Source organism: Ranitomeya variabilis, chromosome 3 (assembly GCF_051348905.1).
Source record: "Ranitomeya variabilis isolate aRanVar5 chromosome 3, aRanVar5.hap1, whole genome shotgun sequence".
NCBI lineage: Eukaryota > Metazoa > Chordata > Amphibia > Anura > Dendrobatidae > Ranitomeya > Ranitomeya variabilis.
In genome coordinates, this window is record NC_135234.1 from 745,412,519 (window position 1) to 745,438,275 (window position 25,757).

The 25,757-nt window shown below is 45.7% G+C and overlaps 1 protein-coding gene across 1 annotated transcript in view; it reads right to left on the reverse strand.

Annotated features, from left to right (window-relative positions):
- LOC143817276 (melatonin receptor type 1B) overlaps positions 1-25,757 on the reverse strand; it is a 185,085-nt gene that overhangs the window by 19,223 nt on the left and 140,105 nt on the right. The gene's annotated exons all lie outside the window — the stretch shown is intronic.

The following is a 25,757-nucleotide window of genomic DNA, read 5'->3' on the forward strand; positions in this document are numbered from 1 at the left end:
TCATCATGTGTATCCAGACCTCTTTTAATGCACCCCATGATCCTGTTTGCCTTGGCAGCTGCTGCCTGGCACTGGCTGCTCCAGGTAAGTTTATCATTAACTAGGATCCCCAAGTCCTTCTCCATGTGAGATTTACCCAGTGGTTTCCCGTTCAGTGTGTAATGGTGACATTGATTCCTTCTTCCCATGTGTATAACCTTACATTTATCATTGTTAAACCTCATCTGCCACCTTTCAGCCCAAGTTTCCAACTTATCCAGATCCATCTGTAGCAGAATACTATCTTCTCTTGTAGTAACTGCTTTACATAGTTTTGTATCATCTGCAAATATCAATATTTTACTGTGTAAACCTTCTACCAGATCATTAATGAATATGTTGAAGAGAACAGGTCCCAACACCGACCCCTGCGGTACCCCACTGGTCACAGCGACCCAGTTAGAGACTATACCATTTATAACCACCCTCTGCTTTCTATCACTAAGCCAGTTACTAACCCATTTACACACATTTTCCCCCAGACCAAGCATTCTCATTTTGTGTACCAACCTCTTGTGCGGCACGGTATCAAATGCTTTGGAAAAATCGAGATATACCACGTCCAATGACTCACCGTGGTCCAGCCTATAGCTTACCTCTTCATAAAAACTGATTAGATTGGTTTGACAGGAGCAATTCCTCATAAACCCATGCTGATATGGAGTTAAACAGTTATTCTCATTGAGATAATCCAGAATAACATCCTTCAGAAACCCTTCAAATATTTTACCAACAGTAGAGGTTAGACTTACTGGCCTATAATTTCCAGGTTCACTTTTAGAGCCCTTTTTGAATATTGGCACCACATTTGCTATGCGCCAGTCCTGCGGAACAGACCCCATTGCTATAGAGTCCCTAAAAATAAGAAATAATGGTTTATCTATTACATTACTTAGTTCTCTTAGTACTCGTGGGTGTATGCCATCCGGACCCGGAGATTTATCTATTTTAATCTTATTTAGCCGGTTTCGCACCTCTTCTTGGGTTAGATTGGTGACCCTTAATATAGGGTTTTCATTGTTTCTTGGGATTTCACCTAGCATTTCATTTTCCACCGTGAATCCCGTGGAGAAGAAGGTGTTTAATATGTTAGCTTTTTCCTCGTCATCTACAACCATTCTTTCCTCACTATTTTTTAAGGGGCCTACATTTTCAGTTTTTATTCTTTTACTATTGATATAGTTGAAGAACAGTTTGGGATTAGTTTTACTCTCCTTAGCAATGTGCTTCTCTGTTTCCTTTTTGGCAGCTTTAATTAGTTTTTTAGATGAAGTATTTTTCTCCCTATAGTTTTTTAGAGCTTCAATGGTGCCATCCTGCTTTAGTAGTGCAAATGCTTTCTTTTTACTGTTAATTGCCTGTCTTACTTCTTTGGTTAGCCACATTGGGTTTTTCCTATTTCTAGTCCTTTTATTCCCACAAGGTATAAACCGCTTACAGTGCCTATTTAGGATGTTCTTAAACATTTTTCCATTTTTTATCTGTATTCTTATTTCTGAGGATATTGTCCCAGTCTACCAGATTAAGGGCATCTCTAAGCTGGTCAAACTTTGCCTTCCTAAAGTTCAGTGTTTTTGTGACTCCCTGACAAGTCCCCCTAGTGAAAGACAGGTGAAACTGTACAATATTGTGGTCGCTATTTCCTAGATGCCCGACCACCTGCAGATTTGTTATTCTGTCAGGTCTATTAGATAGTATTAGGTCTAAAAGTGCTGCTCCTCTGGTTGGATTCTGCACCAATTGTGAAAGATAATTTTTCTTGGTTATTAGCAGAAACCTGTTGCCTTTATGGGTTTTACAGGTTTCTGTTTCCCAGTTAATATCCGGATAGTTAAAGTCCCCATAACCAGGACCTCATTATGGGTTGCAGCTTCATCTATCTGCTTTAGAAGTAGACTTTCCATGATTTCTGTTATATTTGGGGGTTTGTAACAGACCCCAATGAGAATTGTGTTACCATTTTTCCCTCCATGAATTTCGACCCATATGGACTCGACATCCTCATTCCCTTCGCTAATATCCTCCCTTAAAGTGGACTTTAGACAAGACTTTACATAGAGACAAACCACTCCTCCTCTCCGATTTTTTTGATCCTTTCTAAACAGACTGTAACCCTGTAAGTTAACTGCCCAGTCATAGCTTTCATCTAACCATGTCTCGGTTATTCCCACTATGTCAAAGTTACCTGTAGATATTTCTGCTTCTAGTTCTTCCATCTTGTTTGTCAGGCTTCTGGCGTTTGCGAGCATGCAGTTTAGAGGATTTTGTTTTGTTCCAATCTCCTCGCTGTGGATTGTTTTAGAAATGTCCTTACCTCCCTTCTGAGTATGTTTTCCTGGGTCTTCTTTGTTCGAGTCTAATGTTTTTCTTCCCGTCCCCTCTTCTTCTAGTTTAAAGGGCCACTGTCACCCCCCTCCAGCCGTTATAAACTAAAAGAGCCACCTTGTGCAGTAGTAATGCTGAATTCTAACAAGGTGGCTCTTTTAGTTTTAGGTTCAAGTGTACCCAAAATAAAGCGTTTTGATACTTAGCCACAATACCGGTCTTTAGCCAGGGAGGCGGGTCCTCACTCCCCAGCTTGAACCGCTACTCTGCCGTCACTCCAATCTTCATGGGCTTTCGGTGCCGCCCCCTCAGCGCTGTTTACGTTTCAAAACCGGTGCCTGCGCTGTGTACTACTGTGCTGCGCAGGCGCAGTAAGCTCTGGCCGTCTGACGTCCCAGCCAGGCTTGCAGACTGCGCACTGTGCATAATGCATAACACAGTGTGGGGCTGGGATTCCAAAGGTGGGTGGCCGCACTGCCCGCACAGGCGCAGTCTGCAAACTAAACTAAACTAAAAGAGCCACCTTGTTAGAATGCAGCATTACTGCTGCACAAGGTGGCTCTTTTAGTTTATAACGGCTGGAGGAGGGTGACAGTGGCCCTTTAACGCCCTCCTGATGAGTGTAGCAAGTCTTCTGGCGAATGTGTGTTTTCCAGGTTTGTTGACGTGTAGTCCGTCTCTGGCGAGGAGTCCATCGTACAAGTAATTCACACCGTGGTCCAGGAATCCGAATTCTTGTTGTCTGCACCATCGTCTTAGCCAGTTGTTTACATCAAGGATCCTGTTCCATCTCCTGGTGCCATGCCCGTCTACTGGAAGGATAGAAGAAAAAACTACCTGTGCATCCAGTTCCTTTACTTTCTTCCCCAACTCTTCAAAGTCCTTGCAGATTGTCGGTAGGTCCTTCCTTGCCGTGTCATTGGTGCCAACATGTATCAGAAGAAATGGGTGGACGTCCTTGGAGCTGAAGAGCTTTGGTATCCTATCGGTCACATCCTTGATCATCGCACCTGGAAGGCAGCATACTTCTCTTGCGGTAATGTCCGGTCTGCAGATGGCTGCTTCTGTGCCTCTCAGTAGTGAGTCTCCCACCACCACCACTCTTCGTTGCTTCTTGGCTGTACTTTTTGCTGTCACTTGTTGCTGTGTGCCCTTTTCTATTTTGCTTGCTGGTAGTGCTTCATCCTTAGGTGTGCCATCTTCATCCTCTACAAAGATTTGATATCGGTTTTTCAGTTGTGTGGTTGGTGATTTCTCCATGGTCTTCTTGCTTCTTTTGGTCACATGCTTCCACTCATCTGCTTTTGGAGGTTCTCTGACACTTTTTTCAACTTCTGTGACCAGTAGAGATGCTTCTGTTTTGTCTAGGAAGTCTTCATTCTCTTTGATGAGTTTCAAAGTTGCTATTCTTTCTTCCAGACCCCACACCTTTTCTTCTAAAAGGGCCACTAGTCTACACTTCTGACAGGTGAAATTGGATTCTTCTTCTGGTCGATCTGTGAATATGTAGCACATGCTGCAGCTCACCATGTAGGTTGTCACATCTGCCATGTTGCTCCTAGATCCTGCTGACTTGCTGTGTGCTTTCCTTCTTGTGTAATCTACTCAGCCAAGCTTTCTTGCAATAATGTCCTACAGGCAAAAATTCACGCACCATAAGGCGCGCGGTTTGGTGATGCTTTCCAAGCAGCTGGTCCCGGCTGTACCCAACGATCTTTTTGCTGAGAGAGACTCTTCGCTTTTCCCAGAAGGCACCTGGAATATGCAAATTATCCTCCTCAAGCTTGAATCCCTGGTTTGGTGATGCTTTCCAATCAGCTGGTCCCGGCTGTACCCAACGATCTTTTTCCTGAAGGAGACTCTTCGCTTTTCCCAGAAGGCACCTGGAATATGCAAATTATCCTCCTCAAGCTTGAATCCCTATTTTGGTGATGCTTTCCAAGCAGCTGGTCCCGGCTGTACCCAACGATCTTTTTGCTGAGGGAGACTCTTCGCTTTTCCCAGAAGGCACCTGGAATATGCAAATTATCCTCCTCAAGCTTGAATCCCTGGTTTGGGTCTGAATACTTTCTGTACCCACTGTATATGCTGCTCTTCTACAATCGTGAATAAAATATGTGTAGGGAAATATGGCATCCTCACTCATGTCAACGTATTGTCAGGTCGACCCAATTAATATGTGTTGTTCAGGGCCCGGATGGCGTTGGCACCATCCGGCTCGTGGCATGCTCATCACTCTGAACACATGATAAAACCTTGTCACTCCACTTACTTTTACTCTGAGCTCCTAATAATAGAGCTGTCATCTTCCAGTTTTCGGAATGCATGGCACGGTAGTCTGGTATCGTTCCTGGATACACTGGAGAAAAGCCGCTTTCCGCTGACTCATCTGTGTTTAAAGTCTCTCAGTAATCAATCAACAGCCCCCTGATGGTTGTAGAGACGGGATCGTGCGGAATTAGCTCCGTGTACATCACACGTGGGGGTTGGAACCCTCCTTTCATTAAAGATGGCAATCATTACTACAAGCTGTCATCAATTACTGGGCTCTGATGAGTGCAAGAGAAAGCGGCATCTGCACTCAATGAACATGTAACAGCCGCGGGATGCACAATTTTTCTGCTCTAAGGGCCAAGTCTGGACACTGTGAAAATTCCTGGCCGTGTCAGTCTGTTGATTCATAATACACGTTTGATCGATGAGAGTCCTATTTATGCCTTCATAACAATGACAACCACTCAGTGCCCCTATAACAAGCTCAGACATAGAGCGCCTAAATTTGTTTACATCTTATGTTTATTATGCAGAATAAAGGACATTAAATATTCGGCGTACAGCTTCTCCGTGAATCAAATTTCCCGTGAAAATTTGAGGGAAAAGGATAATTGGAATTTTCCCTGATCTGCTCATCTCTAGCCAGCATTTCCTGGTGTAACTGGGAAGCATTACTGCATGTTGTACTGTGGATATGGGTAACACCCCAGCAGTACATGGGCACGAGGCTCCCCAGCATTACATGGGCACGAGGCTCCCCAGCATTACATGGGCACGAGACTCCCCAGCATTACATGGGCACGAGACTCCCCAGCATTACATGGGCACGAGACTCCCCAGCATTACATGGGCACGAGACTCCCCAGCATTACATGGGCACGAGACTCCCCAGCATTACATGGGCACGAGACTCCCCAGCATTACATGGGCATGAGACTCCCCAGCATTACATGGGCATGAGACACCCCAGCATTACATGGGCACGAGACTCCCCAGCATTACATGGGCACGAGACTCCCCAGCATTACATGGGCACGAGACTCCCCAGCATTACATGGGCACGAGACTCCCCAGCATTACATGGGCACGAGACTCCCCAGCATTACATGGGCACGAGACTCCCCAGCATTACATGGGCACGAGACTCCCCAGCATTACATGGGCATGAGACAACCCAGCACTGTATATGGACATGAGACTCCCCAGCATTACATGGGCATGAAACTCCCCAGCATTACATGGGCATGAGACACCCCAGCATTACATGGGCACGAGACTCCCCAGCATTACATGGGCACGAGACTCCCCAGCATTACATGGGCACGAGACTCCCCAGCATTACATGGGCACGAGACTCCCCAGCATTACATGGGCACGAGACACCCCAGCATTACATGGGCATGAGACTCCCCAGCATTACATGGGCATGAGACTCCCCAGCATTACATGGGCATGAGACTCCCCAGCATTACATGGGCACGAGACACCCCAGCATTACATGGGCACGAGACAACCCAGCACTATGTATGGGCACGAGACTCCCCAGCATTACATGGGCATGAGACACCCCAGCATTACATGGGCACGAGACTCCCCAGCATTACATGGGCACGAGACTCCCCAGCATTACATGGGCACGAGACTCCCCAGCATTACATGGGCACGAGACTCCCCAGCATTACATGGGCACGAGACTCCCCAGCATTACATGGGCACGAGACTCCCCAGCGTTACTTGGGCACGAGACTCCCCAGCATTACATGGGCACGAGACTCCCCAGCATTACATGGGCACGAGACTCCCCAGCATTACAAGGACACGAAACTCCCCAGCATTACATGGGCACGAGACTCCCCAGCATTACATGGGCACGAGACTCCCCAGCATTACATGGGCACGAGACTCCCCAGCATTACATGGGCACGAGACTCCCCAGCATTACATGGGCACGAGACAACCCAGCACTATGTATGGGCACGAGACTCCCCAGCATTACATGGGCATGAGACACCCCAGCATTACATGGGCATGAGACACCCCAGCATTACATGGGCACGAGACTCCCCAGCATTACATGGGCACGAGACTCCCCAGCATTACATGGGCACGAGACAACCCAGCACTATATATGGGCACGAGACTCCCCAGCATTACATGGGCATGAGACACCCCAGCATTACATGGGCATGAGACACCCCAGCATTACATGGGCATGACACACCCCAGCATTACATGGGCATGACACACCCCAGCATTACATGGGCACGAGACTCCCCAGCATTACATGGGCATGAGACACCCCAGCATTACAAGGACACGAGACTCCCCAGCATTACATGGGCATGGGAAACCCCAGCATTACATGGGCACAAGAAACCCCAGGATTACATTGGCATGGGAAGCTCCAGCGTTACATGGGCACAAGAAACCCCAGAGTTACATGGGCATACATGGGCGTGAGAAACCCCAGCATTAGATGTGCATAAGACACCCCAGCATTACATGGGCACAAAACACCCCAGCGTTACATGGGCATGAGACACCCCAGCATTACATGGGCACAAGACACCCCAGCGTTACATGGGCATGAGACACCCCAGAATTACATGGGCACGAGACTCCCCAGCATTGCCTGGGCACGAGAAACCCCAGTATTACATGGGCACGAGACTCCCCAGCATTACAAGGGCACGAGACTCCCCAGCATTACATGGGCACGAGAAAGCCCAGCATTGCATAGGCACGAGAAACCCCAGCATTTCATGGGCGCGTGAAACTCCAGCATTACACGGGCACGAGAAACCCCAGCATTACATGGGCATACATGGGCATGAGAAACCCCAGCATTAGATGGGCATAAGACACCCCAGCATTACATGGGCACGAGACACCCCAGCATTACATGGGCACGAGACACCCCAGCAATACATGAGCATGGCGCAGTATTTTTCTGTGGAAAGTAACTTCCTTGTGTTTTGGATTTTCCATACCATCAGTGTCATGCTTGGAATCCATGGGATATACATTAGATCCCAGCTTCCACAGTGTGCACCAAAAACTGCACCCAGTATTTCTGTGATTCAACTTCATGTTTCTTTAAATTATTTAATAAAAAAAAGTCAAAATAACAACTTCAGAAATTAGTAAAAAAAAATCTAATGAAGTATCTTTTTATCATAAACAAGAGGCTCCAGCTGCGAGGATCTTCAAAACAGGTAATCAATGATTATCACAAATTTTGTATAAAAAGAATAAATTACTTAAAAGTGACAAACAGTGCAGACATGCTGTCACGCCGTTAACGGCGATAAAGGGGCAGGACAGTGTACTGGGACCCGCACCTGTCCCTGCCACCATAAAGGGGCCCTGGCTTACTCTTATCTCAGGGGTACCTATAATGGTTAGGAGGCCTGAGCTGCCAACGTATTCCTATCTCCTGTGCAGGCCCTATTAGTGGCCCCCTCTCCCCCCCAGGGAGGAGGACTGCACCAGTGTATTAATGTGACAAGTAAACAGGGTATGCAGACAAGGTAACTAAAATCTCAAACTTACCAAATGCTCACACAGCCACAGAGGAAACAGAGAAGGGAAGAGGGGGGAAAAAACTAGGAAGGAAAACAGGTTTAACATGCAACCAAAACAGCAGACAACAATCTCTGTAGATAAACCTCCAAGCTCCTAACACCACCTCCTTCCCACTTCAAGCCAGGCAGCAGAACTGATCACTGACAACAGCTGTAGTCAAAGCTGAGTCTATATAGGAGAGGAGATTACAAAAACCAATTCAGCTGAGACACCAAGCTCTCAGTAAATTCAGCAAAAAGGTTTAACTCCTGCTCTGCTGGCACAAGACAGCCAGGTCAGAATTCAGGAGAAGAGTTTCTGTTCACCGTGTGTGAACGAGGCCCAGAGCGCTGCGGTTCTCTGGAACCTCTCTGTCGCGGTAGCCCCGTGACGGTACCCCCCTTCTACGAGGGACCTCTGGAACCTCAGGACCAGGTTTCTCAGGATGAGCTGTATGAAATGCCCGGACTAACCTAACCACATGGACATCGGCTGCAGATACCCACATTCTCTCCTTAGGACCGTACCCTTTCCAATGTACTAGATACTGTAGAGACCGGCAAACAAATCAAGAATCCATGACCCTGGCTATCTGGAACTCGAGATTTCCATCAACAAGGACCAGAGGAGGTGAAGGTGATGGATTAGGTGACACCACAAACTTCTTCAGTAAGGAGTGATGAAAAACATTATGGATCCTAAACGACTGAGGTAAAGCCAGCCGAAATGCAACAGGATTGACAACGGCCACAATCCTATAAAGGCCAATAAACCTAGGGCCCAATTTCCATGAGGGAACTCTCAGTTTAATATTCTTTAAGGACAACCAAACCCAATCACCCACACATAGGTCCGGACCTTCCATACGTCTCTGATCAGCCGCAATCTTATATTTGGAACTCATCCTCTTTAATTTATCAAGAACCCCTTGCCATATGGACATGATGGACGAAGAAAACCTCTCCTGTTCAGGAACCCCTGAGGAATAGGGTTGAGCGACTTTTATTTTTATAGGATCGGGTCGGGTTTCACGAAACCCGACTTTCTCAAAAGTCGGGTCGAGTGAAATCGGCCGATCCTATAAAAAAGTCGGGGTCGGGGTCGGCTGAAACACGAAACCCAATGCAGTGCAATGGGATACTATGGTTCCCAGGGTCTGAAGGAGAGGAAACTCTCCTTCAGGCCCTGGGATCCATATTTAAGTGTAAAATAAAGAATTAAAATAAAAAATATTGATATACTCACCTCTCCGACGCAGCCTGGACATCGCCGCTGGTAACTGGCATCTTCCGTTCCTAAGAATGGCGCTTGAAAGACCTTTCGAATGCTTCACAGCTTGTGATTGGTCGCGGCGGCCCATGTGACCGCTCAGCGACCAATCACAAGCCGTGACGTAATTCTCAGGTCCTAAATTCCTCATTCTAGGAATTTAGGACATGAGAATTACGTCACGGCTTGTGATTGGTCGCTGAGCGGTCACGTGGGCCGCCGCGACCAATCACAAGCCGTGAAGCATTCGAAAGGTCTTTCAAGCACCATTCTTAGGAACGGAAGATGCGGGTTACCAGCGGCGATGTCCAGGCTGCGTCGGAGAGGTGAGTATATCAATATTTTTTATTTTAATTCTTTATTTTACACTTAAATATGGATTCCGATACCGATTTCCGATATCGCAAACATATCGGAACTCGGTATTGGAATTCTGATACCAGATTCAGAAGATCGCCAACCTCATGGCCGACCCCACACAGGGGTCGGGTCGGGTTTCATGAAACCCGACTTTGCCAAAAGTCGGCGACTTCTGAAAATGGCCGACCCGTTTCGCTCAACCCTACTGAGGAATCCTTCCTATTAAATGAACTGAATTGAGGATGAAAACCATATGCCCCGAAAAACGGGGCCTTACCAGTAGACTCATGAGTACGGTTGTTTATTGCAAACTCTGCCAACGGTAAGTACTTAACCCAGTCCTCCTGATTTTCTGAAATGAAACACATGAAATAAGTTTCAAGATTTTGATTCACACGTTCTGTCTGACCATTGGATTGAGGATGAAAAGCTGAAGAGAACAACAAATGAATCCCCAGCCGGCTGCAAAAAGCCCTCCAAAACTTACAAATAAACTGCACCCCATGGTCTGACACAATATCTGAAGGAACACTATGCAATCTCACAACCTCCTTGATAAAGATCTGTGCCAGAGTCTTGGCATTAGGTAACGCGAGAAGGGCAATAAAATGTGACATCTTGCTAAATCTGTCAACTACGGCTAAACTAACTGTATTACCCTCAGAAACCGGTAAGTCGGTGATGAAGTCTATTGACAAATGGGTCCAAGATCTATTGCGAATCTCCAGAGGTTGGAGAGACCCAGACAGGCGAGTACGAGGGGTCTTGGAATGCGCACACACACTGCAGGCAGCGACATATTCCTGTACATCATTAGGAGTGAGAAGGTCCATGGTAACTTTACTTCCAGGGTGTCTGGCCAAAACCGAATCATGATGTTCATTGATCACCCTAAGATGAAGATTAGCAGGAACATAAAGTTTACCTAAAGGACAGGCTGCTGGGGTGTCCCCCTGCGCCTCTACTACCTCTCTCTCAAGATCCGAATTAATTGCGGCAACAATTACACCCTTCTGCAGTATAGATCCTGGCTCACAATTATCCCCACCCCCCGGAAAACAACGGGATAATGCATCAGCCTTGACATTCTTGCTTCCTGGCCTATACGTAATGTAGAAATTGAACCTTGCGAAGAACAGAGACTAACTAGCTTGCCTAGGTGTGAGACGCTTCGCAGATTCTAAATACAACAGATTTTTGTGATCTGTGATCGCCATGACTGGGTGAAGTGTTCCCTCCAAAAAATAGCGCCATTCTTCAAATGCCCATTATATTTGCCAACAGCTCCCTGTTACCAATATCATAATTCCTCTCACTAGGAGATAATTTTTTTCGAGCAAAATGCACATGGATGCCACTTACTCGGAGAAATCCCCTGTGACAATACAGCTCCCACCCCCACCTCAGAGGCATCCACCTCTACCATAAATGGCTGCGTGATGTCAGGCTGTATTAGTATAGGTGCAGTAGAAAAACACTTCTTCAAAGTTTCAAAAGCCTGGCAGGCCGCACTGGACCAGACAGAGAAGTCTGTGTCTCTTTTGGTCATGTCTGTTAAAGGTTTGGCTACTACTGAAAAGTCTTTAATAAACTTGCGATAGTAGTTTGCAAAACCTAAAAACCTCTGTAAGGCCTTAAGGTCCTCAGGACGCTCCCACTCCAAGACCGCCTTGACCTTAGCCGGATCCATACAAAATCCTGTGGAGGATAAGAAATAACCCAAGAACGGAATCTCTTTGACCCTGAACATGCATTTCTCAAGTTTGGCAAATAGTTTATTGTCCCTGAGTACCTAAAGGACCTGCCTTACATGAACCTGATGGGACTTGAGGTCAGGGGAATAAATTAAGATGTCATCGAGATAGTCACCTGATAGGTAGGTTTGTGGTGGTATAAGTATATCATTGACAAAGTGTTGAAACACAGCAGGAGCATTACATAACCCAAAAGGCATAACCATGTTCTCATAATGTCCCTCTGGAGTATTAAATGCCGTATTCCATTCATCCCCCTCCTTCATGTGAATGAGATTATATGCCCCCCTGAGGTCTAATTTGGAGAACCACTTAGCCCCCACAATTTGATTAAAGAGGTCTGGAATAAGAGGGAGCGAGAAAGAATCCCGGACCATAATTTGATTTAATTCACGGAAGTCTATGCATGGGTGTAAACCCCCGACCTTCTTCTTTACAATGAAGAACCAAGCAGCAATGGGTGAAAACGAGGGTCTGATATGAACCTCGGCCAGACTCTCCGTGATATAGTCCTTCATGGCCTGTCTCTCTGGGGCAGAGATGTTGTATAACCTACTCTTAGGCAGTTTAGCACCAGGAATGAGACGTATGGCGCAATCATAAGGGTGGTGTGGAGGTAGCTCCTTACTCCCCTCCTCAGAGAATACATCCTCAAAATCTGAGATGAACTCTGGCAGAACCAGAGAACTCAACCCGGCCAGCCGAGTTCCCAGGCAATGTTCCTGACAAAACTCACTCCATCTAGTAACCTCCCGAGTCTGCTAGTCTAGCACCGGGTTGTGTAACGTGAGCCATGGTAAACCGAGAACTACAGGCGATGGCAATCCCCCCAACACATAACAATCTATTGAATCGGAGTGCAATGCCCCTATTTGTAGGCTCACCCCATGGACGATCTGAGTGAAAGTCCCCTGGCTCAAAGGTGCAGAATCAATAGCAATTATAGGTATGGGTCTAGACAACTCTTGAGGTTTAAGCCCCTGTGCCTGAACAAACCCAGCATCAATTAAATTAAACCCTGCCCCAGAGTCCAGGAAGGCAGATTATGAGCCTACTTTCACCAAAACGAATCTCGGCTGGTAAGAAAAATTGTGGCTTACCTATAGAGGAAACAAGTACACCCGAGTTGCCAACCTCCCCGCAACCCAGGCTCAATAGTTTTCCAGCGGTTGTCTTCTAAAAGGACACACATTCGCATAATGACCACTTCTGCCACAAAAAAAACATGCACCTCCCTTACGCCGTACTACTGCAGCCCCCTTAGAACGAGAAGCGCCACCTAACTGCATAGGTTCCCCTAGAGACTCAGGTTCTGGTAAGTCCAAATCTGAGTTACCCTTGAATAGCGGCGATTCATTAAGTCTCTGGTGCAGGCGGCGGTCCACACGAATCGCTAGAGATATAGCTGCCTCCAGTGTGGTTGGTGTGTCCTGTAGGGCGAAGGCATCTTTTATCTTATCAGATAGTCCCTGATAAAATTGACTGCGGAGTGCAGGGTTATTCCACTTTGTGTCAGTAGCCCATCTCCGAAACTCAGAGCAGTACTCCTCTACTGGCCGGTCTCCCTGCCGAAGGTGGCGTATTGTGGACTCAGCGAGGAAGACGCGGTCAGGATCATCATACACTTGACCTAAGGCTTGAAAAAACTCCTCCACAGTCCGTAATGGCAAAGCGTCAACGGGAAGTGAAAAAGCCCAGGCCTGGGGATCACCCAGTAGGAACGATACTACAATTCCAACCCTCTGCTCCTCAGAACCTGAAGTGTGAGGATGCAACCTAAAGTAGAATTTACAGGCCTCCCTGAATGTAACAAATTTGTCACGCCCCCAGAGAAACTGTCAGGTAATGCAATTTTAGGCTCCAGCAAAGCTTGTGGAGGTGTAGCAACCCCTGCAGTGGCCACTGGAGTGCGCTGTACAACCGCCAAGCGGAGGTCAGCCACCTCTAGACTGAGTTGCTGCAAATGTCCAGCTAAAGCAGCAATGGGGTCCATATTGGACCAAGAAAATTTTATGGGTCAGTGATACTGTCACGCCGTTAATGGCAATAAAGGGGCAGGACAGCGTACTGGAACCCACACCTGTCCCTGCCACCATAAAGGGGCCCTGGCTTACTCTTATCTCAGGGGTACCTATAATGGTTAGGAGGCCTGAGCCGCCAGCATATCCCTATCTCCTGTGCAGGCCCTATCAGTGGCCCCCTCTCCCCCCAGGGAGGAGGACTGCACCAGTGTATTAATGTGACAACTAGTAAACAGGGTATGCAGACAAGGTAACTAAAATCTCAAACTCACCAAATGCTCACACAGCCACAGAGGAAACACAGTGAAGGTAGAAGGGGGAAAAAAACTAGGAAGGAAAACAGGTTTAACATGCAACCAAAACAGCAGACAACAATCTCTGTAGATAAACCTCCAAGCTCCTAACACCACCTCCTTCCCACTTCAAGCCAGGCAGCAGAACTGATCACTGACAACAGTTGTAGTCAAAGCTGAGTCTGTATAGGAGAGGAGATTACAAAAACCAATTCAGCTGATAGACCAAGCTCTCAGTAAATTCAGCAACAAGGTTTAACTCCTGCCCTGCTGGCATAAGACAGCCAGGTCAGAATTCAGGAGAAGAGCTTCTGTTCACCATGTGTGAACGAGGCCCAGAGCGCTACGGTTCTCAGGAACCTCTCTGTCGCGGTAGCCCCGTGACTAGTGTTGAGCGATACCGTCCGATACTTGAAAGTATCGGTATCGGAAAGTGTCGGCCGATAGTGGCAAAGTATCAGATCTCGTCGATTCCGATACCCGATACCAATGCAAGTCAATGGGACACCAAGTATCGGACGGTATCCTGATGGTTCCGAGGGTCTGAAGGAGAGGAAACTCCCCTTCAGGCCCTGGGATCCATATTAATGTGTAAAATAAAGAATTAAAATAAAAAATATTGATATACTCACCCTTTGACGTGCCCTGGTAGTAATTGGCATCTTCTGTTCCTAAGAATGGCGCTTGAAAGACCTTTCGATGACGTCACGGCTTGTGATTGGTCGCTGAGCGGTCACGTGACCGCTCAGCGACCAATCACAAGCCGTGACATCATCAAAAGGTCTTTCAAGCGCTTGAAAGACCTTAGATGACGTCACGGCTTGTGATTGGTCGCGTGCGGTCACGTGACCGCTCAGCGACCAATCACAAGCCGTGACGTCATCGAAAGGTCTTTCAAGCGCCATTCTTAGGAACGGAAGATGCCGGCTACAGCGCTAAGGTCCAGGCTGCATCGGAGAGGTGAGTATATCCCTATTTTTTATTTTAATTCTTTATTTTACACATTAATAAACTTCCGATTCCCGATACCACAAAAGTATCGGATCTCTGTATCGGCCGATACCCGATACTTGCGGTATCGGAATGCTCAACACTACCCGTGACACATGCCATCCAAACCTCAAACTTACAATGCTTATCCATTAATCTAACATTGGCTAAGAGATGGGTGGCACCCTGGTATCCATTGATCTAACATCGGCTAAGTGATTGTTGGCTCCTTGGTATCCATTTATCTAACATTGGCTAAGTGATGGGTGGCAATTTGGTATCCATTGATCTAACACTGGCTAAGTGATGGGTGGCACCTTGGTATCCATTGATCTAACATCGGTTAAGTGATGGGTGGCTCCTTGGTATCCATTGATATAACATCGGCTAAATGATGGGTGGCGCCTTGGTATCCATTTATCTAACATTGACTAAGTGATTTGTGGCGCCTTGGTATCTTTTGATCTAACATTAGCTAAGTGATGGGTGGTGCCTTGGTATCCATTGATCTATCATTGGCTAAGTGAAGAATGGTGCCTTGGTATCCATTGATCTAACATTGGCTAAGTGATGGGTGGTGCCTTGGTATCCATTGATCTAACATCAGCTAAATGATGGGTGGTTCCTTGGTATCCATTGATCTAACATTGGCTAAGTGATGGGTGGCACCTTGGTATGCATTGATCTAACATCGGCTAAGTGATGGGTGGTGCCTTGGTATCCATTGATCTAACATCGGCTAAGTGATGGGTGGCACCTTGGTATGCATTGATCTAACATCAGGTAAGTGGTGAGTGGCACCTTGGTATCCATTGATCTAACATCGGCTAAGTGATGGGTGGCGCCTTGGTATGCATTGATCTAACATCGGCTAAGTGATGGGTGGTGCCTTGGTATCCATTGATCTAACATCAGCTAAGTAATGAGTGGTACCTTGGTATTCATTGATCTAACATCGGCTAAATGTTGGGTGGCGCCTTGGCATCCATTGATCTAACAGTGGCTAAGTGGTGAGTGGCACCTTGGTATCCATTGATCTAACATCGGCTACGTGATGGGTGGCGCCTTGGTATACATTGATCTAATATCGGCTAAGTGATGGGTGGCGCCTTGTTATGCATTGATCTAACATCGGCTATGTGATGGGTGGTGCCTTGGTATCCATTGATCTAACATCAGCTAAGTAATGAGTGGTGCCTTGGTATCCATTGATCTAACATCGGCTAAATGATGGGTGGTGCCTTGGTATCCATTTATCTGACATCGGCTAAGTAATGAGTGGTGCCTTGGTATCCATTGATTTAACATTGGCTAAGTGATGGGTGGCGCCTTGGTATCTATTGCTCTAACATTGGTAAAGTGATGGGTGGCGCCTTGGTATCCATTGATCTATCATTGGCTAAGTGATGGATGGTGCCTTGGTATCCATTGATCTAACATTGGCTAAGTGGTGATTGACACCTTGGTATACATTGATCTAACATCGGCTAAGTGATGGGTGGCGCCTTGGTATCCATTCATCTAACATCGGCTAAGTGATGGGTGGCGCCTTGGTATCCACTCATCTAACATTGGCTAAGTGATGGGTTGTGCCTTGGTATTCATTGATCTAACATCAGCTAAGTGATGGGTGGCGCCTTGTTATCCATTCATCTAACATTGGCTAAGTGATGGGTGGCACCTTGGTATCCATTGATCTAACATTGGCTAAGTGAAGGATGGTGCCTTAGTATCCATTGATTTAACATTGGCTAAGTGATGGGTGGTGCCTTGGTATCCATTGATCTAACAATGACTAAATGATGGGTGGCGCCTTGGTATTGGTTCATCTAACAGCAGCTAAGTGATCAGTGGCACTTTGGTATCCATTCATCTAACATCGGCTAAGTAATGGGTGGTGCCTTGGTATCCATTCATCTAACAGCGGCTAAGTGATGGGTGGAATCTTGTTATCCATTGATCTAACATCAACTAAGTGATGGGTGGTGCCTTGGTATCCAATCATCTAACAAAGGCTAAGTGATGGGTGGCGCCTTGGTATCCATTGATCTAACATCAGCTAAGTGATCGGTGGCCCCGTGGTATCCATTGATCTAACCTCTGCTAAGTATTGGGTGGCACCGTGGTATCCATTGGTCTAACATTGGCTAAGTGATGGGTGGCACCTTAGTACCACTGACTTCAAGACATGCTATAGGTAAATAATTCTTCACCCTTTAAGGCACAATGTGCTGGAGACACTGGGGGCAGAATGCTGGAGACACTGGGGCAGAATGCTGGACATACTGGGGGCAGAATGCTTGACATACTGGGGGCAGAATGCTGGAGACACTGGGGCAGAATGCTGGACATACTGGGGGCAGAATGCTGGAGACACTGGGGCAGAATGCAGTACACACTGGGGGCAGAATGCTGGACACACTAGGGCAGAATGCTGGACATACTCAGGGTAAAATGCTGGAGACACTGGAGCAAAATGCTGGACATACTGGGGGCAGAATGCTGGACATACTGGGGGCAGAATGCTGGACACACTGGGGGCAGAATGCTGGACATACTGGGGGCAGGATGCTGGAGACACTGGGGCAGAATGCTGGAGACACTGGGGCAGAATGCTGGACACACTGGGGACAGAATGCTGGACATACTGGGGGCAGAATGCTGGAGACACTGGGGCAGAATGCTGGACATACTGGGGGCAGAATGCTGGAGACACTGGGGCAGAATACTGGACATACTGGGGGCAGAATGCTGGAGACACTGGGGCAGAATGCTGGTCATACTGGGCGCAGAATGTTGGAGACACTCGGGGCAGAATGCTGGAGACACTGAGGGCAGAATGCTGGAGAAACTTGGGGCAGGACTGGAGACAGGTGGGGCAGGATTGGAGACAGGGGGCAGAATGGAGATACGGGCATGAATGGAGACACGGTGTATGATTGGAGACACGGGGCAGAATGAAAGACATGAAGGCATGATTGGAGACACTGGGGGCAGGATTGGAGACAGATCATGCAGGATCATGGGGCAGAAAGGATACGATGGAGACAGATGGGGCAGGATGGGGAGATCATATGGGGCAGAATGAATACTCATGAGGGCAGGATGGGAGAACATATGGCTGAAGCCAGGAATGAGACACACAGGGCAAGGATGAGGAATATTATTACCATAGGGTCTAATTAAGGGATATAATTACTGCAGTGATATATTTTATTTTTTGAGTATACGGTTTGAAATGGGGTGGCGGTCCTGTTACTGTGTAGAGTGATAAAATGTCGCCTTTTTTTCTTCATGTGATGTAATGTAGAAGTTGGGAAAAATTAAGTAATGTGTTCTGCAAGCGGAGCTCGAGATAACTGTTATTTCCTGCAGAGATGAGCCCTGGCTGGAAGAAGTGATGGCGGTCTGTGCTGGATGAAAGATGAAAAACAAAGATGAAGGGCTTCACCTAGAGACGCCACTGGTGAGTGAGTTTGTTGCCTATACACTGACAGTATACACTGTATACTATATACAGATGTCCTGTGTATAATATCACCAGTGATCACTGTATTACCTATACACAGACACTGCATACTAAGTACAGATCTCTTGTGTATAATGGCACTTATGCTGATAGTCTTGTGGGGTTTTTTTTATTACTGGTGATCAGTATTGTAGTATTCAGTCACTATGTGGTGGTAATATGTGGTTTGGACATGGTGTTGCGGTATTTTTTTGGGGGGCACAAAATGTCACTGTACGAGTATATATAACAACATGTAACGGCAACAGTTGTGCGCAGCTCCCCTGTCTTTCTTTCGGAGGATCTGATTTATAGCCTATTCAAACTTTAGAACTTATCTTTCTGACGGGAAACTTCAGGACTCAAATTCCAAATGTTCCTCTCCAGCACCTAACGTAATACAGGGTAATGATGCATAACGGCAACAAACTTGCAGAGTTGTTATCTCCCCTTTGGAGGATCTGACCGCTAGTTTATTTATATATCCCAGGATTGATCTTCCTGACAGGAAACCCTGCACTATAAATTCTAAATGCCTATATATAACATATAATGAATTCTAAATTTTAAAATTTTCTTCCCAGTTTATGTGGTTTATGCCAGTATAAAATATGTGCAGGGTATCCCTTCCTTTCTTTAAAACAGATGCAAAGGTTAGATCGCTACATCAGACCTGCCACTAATTATACTAATTCCTCAGTACTCATAGTGCAAAACAACCATATGGAATTAAATTAATTGTTGTCAAAATTATTTCATTGGATCTTGACTTACAAATTCACTGTTAGCATTAGATCTGCTCCTATATTGGATGTGCCAACAGTTACGGTGAATTTTTTCGTGCTCATAAAATAATGACAACAAATGAAATTCCATATATTTCAGATATTTTTGCTGCTATTTTTATGTAACAGGATCTATAATCCAAAAACTACTTAATATTGTGAATAACACATTGTTTATATTGTATTTCTATCCAGCCAAAGTACTTGTTTTTAATTTTTAATTTGTATTCACTTTCATGTGCTTTCACCTTGCTCAGCAATTATGTTAATTAATTATCGTACCGGTGTGTTCACCGGATCTCAGTATAAGAATGCAAGACTAATTACACATTGGATATCATGACTAAGGGTGCTTGGTCACCAGAAACGCGTTGATATCGCATTTTATTCTCTGTAATTGCTGATGTTTTTATCCTCCACTGAACACATTTTCCAAGTGAATAAAGAAAAGGTTTTTTTCACTATCTCGTTGAGCTGGATTTCTCATCATTTCTTTGATTCTTCTACGCCCTGACACAGCGGTTCCGTGCTCCGAGTCTCCAAGGATGTCGACCATGGTGAGCTTGACTTTGATTTCATTGTGGTATTTGTCACTTGTATTTGCTATTTGGTCACTTTGTGGTGGTAATATTTGGTCTGGTCATGGTGTTGTGGTATTTGTTCCTTGTATGTGATATTATTCGATCACTGTGGTGGTAATATGTGGTCTTGACATGGTGTAGCTGTATTTGTTCCTTGTATGTGATATTATTGGTAATTTTAAAAATTGAAAAATAAATAAAAATATACCTAAACTGTATTGCATATTTTAACAAATATTTAGTAGGTTACAGAAGAGTAGGGCCCGGCCAAAAGTGTCTACCGTGTTATGATGACGGCTTAAAAAATCTTTTGGCCAAAACAAAAGCTGCCAGCTATATGTGTGATCTGGTGATGGGAACTGTTAGGCCGGCGTCACACTTGGCGTAAGACAATACGCCACGTATTGTACGTCCGTACTACGGCCGTAATACGGAGAAGTGTTCCCAAAATATTGATCCGTAGTCAGGGTGTGTCAGCGTAATTTGCGCATGGCATCCTCCGTATGTAATCCGTATGGCATCCGTACTGCGAGATTTTCGCGCAGGCTTGCAAAACGGACATCTAATGGATTTATGTGCTCAAATGTTAGGGAAAACATATATACAGTATATATATATATATATATATATATATATATATATATATATATATATATATATGTCATTGAGACACATATATATATAGTCTGTATTTATATTTACTTCAGCGCGATATCTGTGAAAAGTCGGTAATTCAATTGCCGGCTTTTCATTTCTCCTGCACAAACCCGACAGGATATGAGACATGATTACATACAGTAAACCATCTCATATTCCCTTTTTTTTGCATATTCCACACTACTAATGTTAGTAGTGTGTATGTGCAAAATTTCAGCGCTGTAGCTGCTAAAATAAAGGGTTAAATGGCGGAAAAAATTGGCGTGGGCTCCAAGTGACTGAGGGCAGATATTAATAGCCAGGAGAGGGTCCATGGTTATTGCCCCCCCCCCCGTGGCTACAAACATCTGCCCCCAGCCACCCCAGAAAAGGCACATCTGGAAGATGCGCCTATTCTGGCACTTGGCCACTCTCTTCCCACTCCCTGTAGCGGTGGGATATGGGGTAATGAAGGGTTAATGCCACCTTGCTATTGTAAGGTGACATTAAGCCAGATTAATAATGGAGAGGCGCCAATTATGACACCTATCCATTATTAATCCAATAGTATGAAAGGGTTAAAAAACACACACACACATGATTTAAAAGTATTTTAATGAAATAAACACAGCGGTTGTTGTAATAATTTATTGCTCTCTCAATCCATTTCCAGGCCCTCGCTTGGCAAAATAATAAACGCACAAGATACATACCTTCTTTTTAACCCTTTCAAACAATTGGATTAATAATGGATAGGTGTCATAATTGACGCCTCTCCATTATTAATCTAATGTCACCTTACAATAGCAAGGTGGCATTAACCCTTCATTACCCCATATCCCACCGCTACAGGGAGTGGGAAGAGAGTGGCCAAGTGCCAGAATAGGCGCATCTTCCAGATGTGCCTTTTCTGGGGTGGCTGGGGGCAGATGTTTTTAGCCACGGGGGGGCCAATAACCATGGACCCTCTCCTGGCTATTAATATCTGCCCTCAGTCACGGGAGCCCACGCCAATTTTTTCCGCCATTTAACCCTTTATTTTAGCAGCTACAGCGCTGAAATTTTGCACATACACACTACTAACATTAGTAGTGTGGAATATGCAAAAAAAAAGGGATATGAGATGGTTTACTGTATGTAATCATGTCTCATATCCTGTCGGGTTTGTGCAGGAGAAATGAAAAGCCGGCAATTGAATTACCGGCTTTTCAATAACACCGCTGCGTATTTCTCGCAAGTCACACTGCTGGTCCGTGTGGAATCCGTATTTTTCTCGCCCCCATAGACTTTCATTGGCGATTTTTTTGCGCAATACGCTGACAAACGCAGCATGCTGCGATTTTGTACGGCCGTAGAAAGCCGTATATTACGGATCCGTAATATACGGCTGATAGGAGCAGCCCCATTGAGAATAATTGTGCCGTTTATTTTGCGAGTTTTACGGACGTAATTTCTGCGCTCTTACGTCCGTAAAACTCGCCAGTGTGACGCCGGCCTTAATGTGCAAAAGATGATAAGTGAAGTTTTTGCAAGAGAGAGCGGTGGGACTGTGGACAGTTCGAGGGGTGCAGCGTGAAGGTGGGGCTGGGGTGGAGCCTGGGCAGAGTGTCAAGGGGCCCCCGAAAGTGTTGCCAGTTTGGGGCCCCGAAATTTCTATTGGCAGATTGCAGACTGGATCGCAAGTGCTGCATGTGTGCCATATTTTCATTTATGAGTGGTTTGCAGGCTCAGACTGGCCAATAGTGGGACAGGGGAATCCTCTAGTGGGCCCCTGTGCAGCTCTGGGTCCCCAACCTTACTGTATGGGCAGTACTTGTCATAACTCACTTGATTCACTCTGTACAGAAAAAAAGCAGCATCTCATTCATTAACCCAACTACCCAGTTTGTTATTATATAGAGATATAGAGAGTTGTGCTCAAAAGATTACACACCCAGGCAGAATTTTTGCTTTCTTTGCCTTTTTTTTCAGAGAATATAAATTATAACACCAAAACATTTTCTCCACTCATGGTCAGTGGGTGAAGCCATTTATTATCAAACTACTGTGTTTTCTCTTTTTACATCATAATCACAACCCAAAACATCCAAATGACCCTGATCAAAAGTTCCCATACCCTGGTAATTTTGGCCTGATAACATGCACAGAAGTTGGCACAAATGGGTTTAAATGGCTACTAAAGGTAGCACCTGTGACCTGTGACAAATGCCAGGAAAATTGTTCAGGATGCAAAGGAAAACCTACAAATAACATCAGCTGAAATACAGGACTCTCTGAAAACTAGCGGTGTGGCTGTTTCAAGATGCACAATAAGGAGGGACTTGAAGAAAAATGGGCTGCATGGTCGAGTCGCCAGAAGAAAGCCAAATTACCCTGATCAAAAGTTCACATACCCCATTTCTTAATACCGTGTATTGCCCCCTTTAACATCAATGACAGCCTGAAGTCTTTTGTGGTAGTTGTGGATGAGGCTCTTTATTTTCTCAGATGGTAAAGCTGCCAACTTTTCTTGGCAAAAAAGCGTCCAGTTCCTGTAAATTCCTGGGCTGTCTAGCATGAACGCTGCGATCCATTGAACACCTGTGGAGACATCTTAAAATTGCTGTTGGGAGAAGGCACCTCCAGATATGAGAGACCTGGAGAAGTTTGCAAAAGAAGAGTGGTCCAAAGTTCAACTTGAGAGGAGTAAGAAACTTGTCATGGTTATAAGAAGCGAATGATTGCATTATTCCAAAGGGTGTGCAACCAAATATTAATCCTTTCGCGATCTTGGGTTTTTTAATTTATTGAGTTTCCTTTTTTGCTCCCCTTCACCCAGAGCCATAACGTTTTAATTTTTCCGTCAATATGTGAGGACTTGTTTTTTACGGGACGAGTTCTACTTTTCAACAACACCATTGGTTTTGCCAGTGTTCAAGAAAATGGGAAATTGCAAAAAAAAAGTGCAATTGTTTTTTGCTTTGCTTTTTTGCCATGTTCACTAAATGCTAAAGCGGACATGCCATTATGATTCTCCAGGTCATTTCGAGTTCACAGATACCAAACATGTCTAGGTTCTTTTTTATTTCAGTGGTGAAAAAAAAATTCAAAAGTTTCTAAAAAAGTCTCCATTTTCCAAAAAAAGTACCGTATTTTCCGGCGTACAAGACGACTTTTTAACCCCTGAAAATCTTCTTAAAAGTCGGGGGTCGTCTTGTACGCCGGGAATCGCCTTGTACGCCGGGTGTATATGGTGGGTGGGGGGGGGAGTGGTCCTGATGACGACGAGGGGGCGTCTCACAGGAAAGTGAGTATCCCCCATTACCTTATCATAGCGCTGCAGCGTGGGGTCTCTGTGCTGGGAGCGGCGGCTGCTGTGCTGTGGTGCGGCGGCTCCTCTTCTGCAGTGTGGGGCCTCTGGTGCTGTGGGGCGGCGGCGGCGGCGGCGTATCTTCATGCAGTCGGGGCTCCTCCGGCATCTCAAATCCTGGAAGCCCCGCCGGCAACTCCATCGGTACAATGCGGTGGCCTCCGGGAAAATGGCCGCTGCTTAGATTCAGATCTCGTGTCCCGAGATTTCGGGACGAGATCTGAATCTGAGCATGCGCAGCCCCCAGCGGCCGGGCCACCGCATCGCACCTATTGAGCTGCCTCCGGGAAAATGGCCGCTGCTCAGATTCAGATCTCGTCTCCCGAGATCTCGGGACGAGATCTGAATCTGAGCAGCGGCCATTTTCCCGGAGGCCACCGCATTGTACCGATGAAGTTGCCGGCGGGGCTTCCAGGCTTTGAGATGCCGGAGGAGCCCCGACTGCATGAAGATACGCCGCCGCCACCGCCCCACAGCACCAGAGGCCCCACACTGCAGAAGAGGAGCCGCCGCACCACAGCACAGCAGCCGCCGCTCCCAGCACAGAGACCCCACGCTGCAGCGCTATGATAAGGTAATGGGGGATACTCACTTTCCTGTGAGACGCCCCCTCGTCGTCATCAGGACCACTCCCCCCCCCCAAAAGGCACATATTCACCGGCCCTATAAGACGACATACGGTGTATAAGAAGACCCCCCGACTTTTAAGAAGATTTTATTTTTTAACTGGTAAAGTTGGGGGGTCGTCTTATACGCCCAGTCGTCTTATACGCCGGAAAATACGGTAATTTAGATTTTTTTCTCATTACGCCGTTTACTGATCGGATTATCTTTATATATTGATAGATTGGGCGATTCTGAACATGGCGATACCAAATATATATATTTTTTATTATTGTTTTATTTCGAATGGGGGCTGATTGGAACTTTTATATTTTTTTATTTTTTCAATATGTTCAAAACATTTTTTTTACTTTTTCTTGTGTCAAGGCTGCGATCATCCAATTGCCTGTGCTACATATGTCAGGACTTCAGCGCTGGTCGGCGCTCATAGCTTTCAGGCAATGACAGCCACAGGGTCCTCCTGCAGACCCCAGGGTGTCATGCCAATCCATCAGCGACCCGCGGTCATGTGACAGGGGCATAGATGGGCGGGATTAGTGATGCGCTTCCAGCGCGATCGTGTTAAATGCCTCTGTATAAGACTGGCATTTAACAGGTTAACAGCCACAGGTGGAACGCGATTCCACCAGCAGCTGTCAGGGGCACATGTAAGCTATTCAAATCAGCTGATGTGCTGGGAAAGTTTCGGGATCATCGCTGAAGTTGGATGCTACCTTAAACATAACTCTATGTCTAAGGTGGTAAAGGGATTAAGTTGAGGGTGCCAACTATTTTGTCCTACCCATTTTTAGGGTTTTCTGTGAAATTATGTCTAATTTCCCTTTTTTCAGTTTTTTTATGTTGTTCAAATACACAAAAAGGAAGTAAACATGTGTTTAACAAAACATGTGTACTTGCAATATTTTCCGGGAGAAATACTTTCTTTTGTGGAACAATTTCAAGGGTGCCAACACTTTCAGCCATGACTATATGTCATATCACTCGTCTCAGTTACAGCAGGATGATGTTACCTCTGACGGTGACACTGTCAGTTGGGGTCAGTGATCTGCACAGAATAGTTTGCCAAATCACAATTGACAAAGGGGGATACATTTTCAATCATTTTTCATTTAAAAAAAAAAACAAGAAAAGTCTTATTAAATGGATTATTATTAGTTACTACCGGGTTGCCATCCGTTTCTAGGGTGAGGTCACTTTGACATTGCTAAGGCTGTATTTGCATCAAAGAGATTGAAAGGATTTAAATATACTCCTAGGAGACCTTCATAGTGTCTTTTTAGGGAAATAGAATCAAATTTAGGGAAGAAATTAGCCAAACCTAGCGAGTTTCAATTTTAAAACTTTCAAACATCTATAGTTTCTCCAAATTCATCCCAAAATTGCCA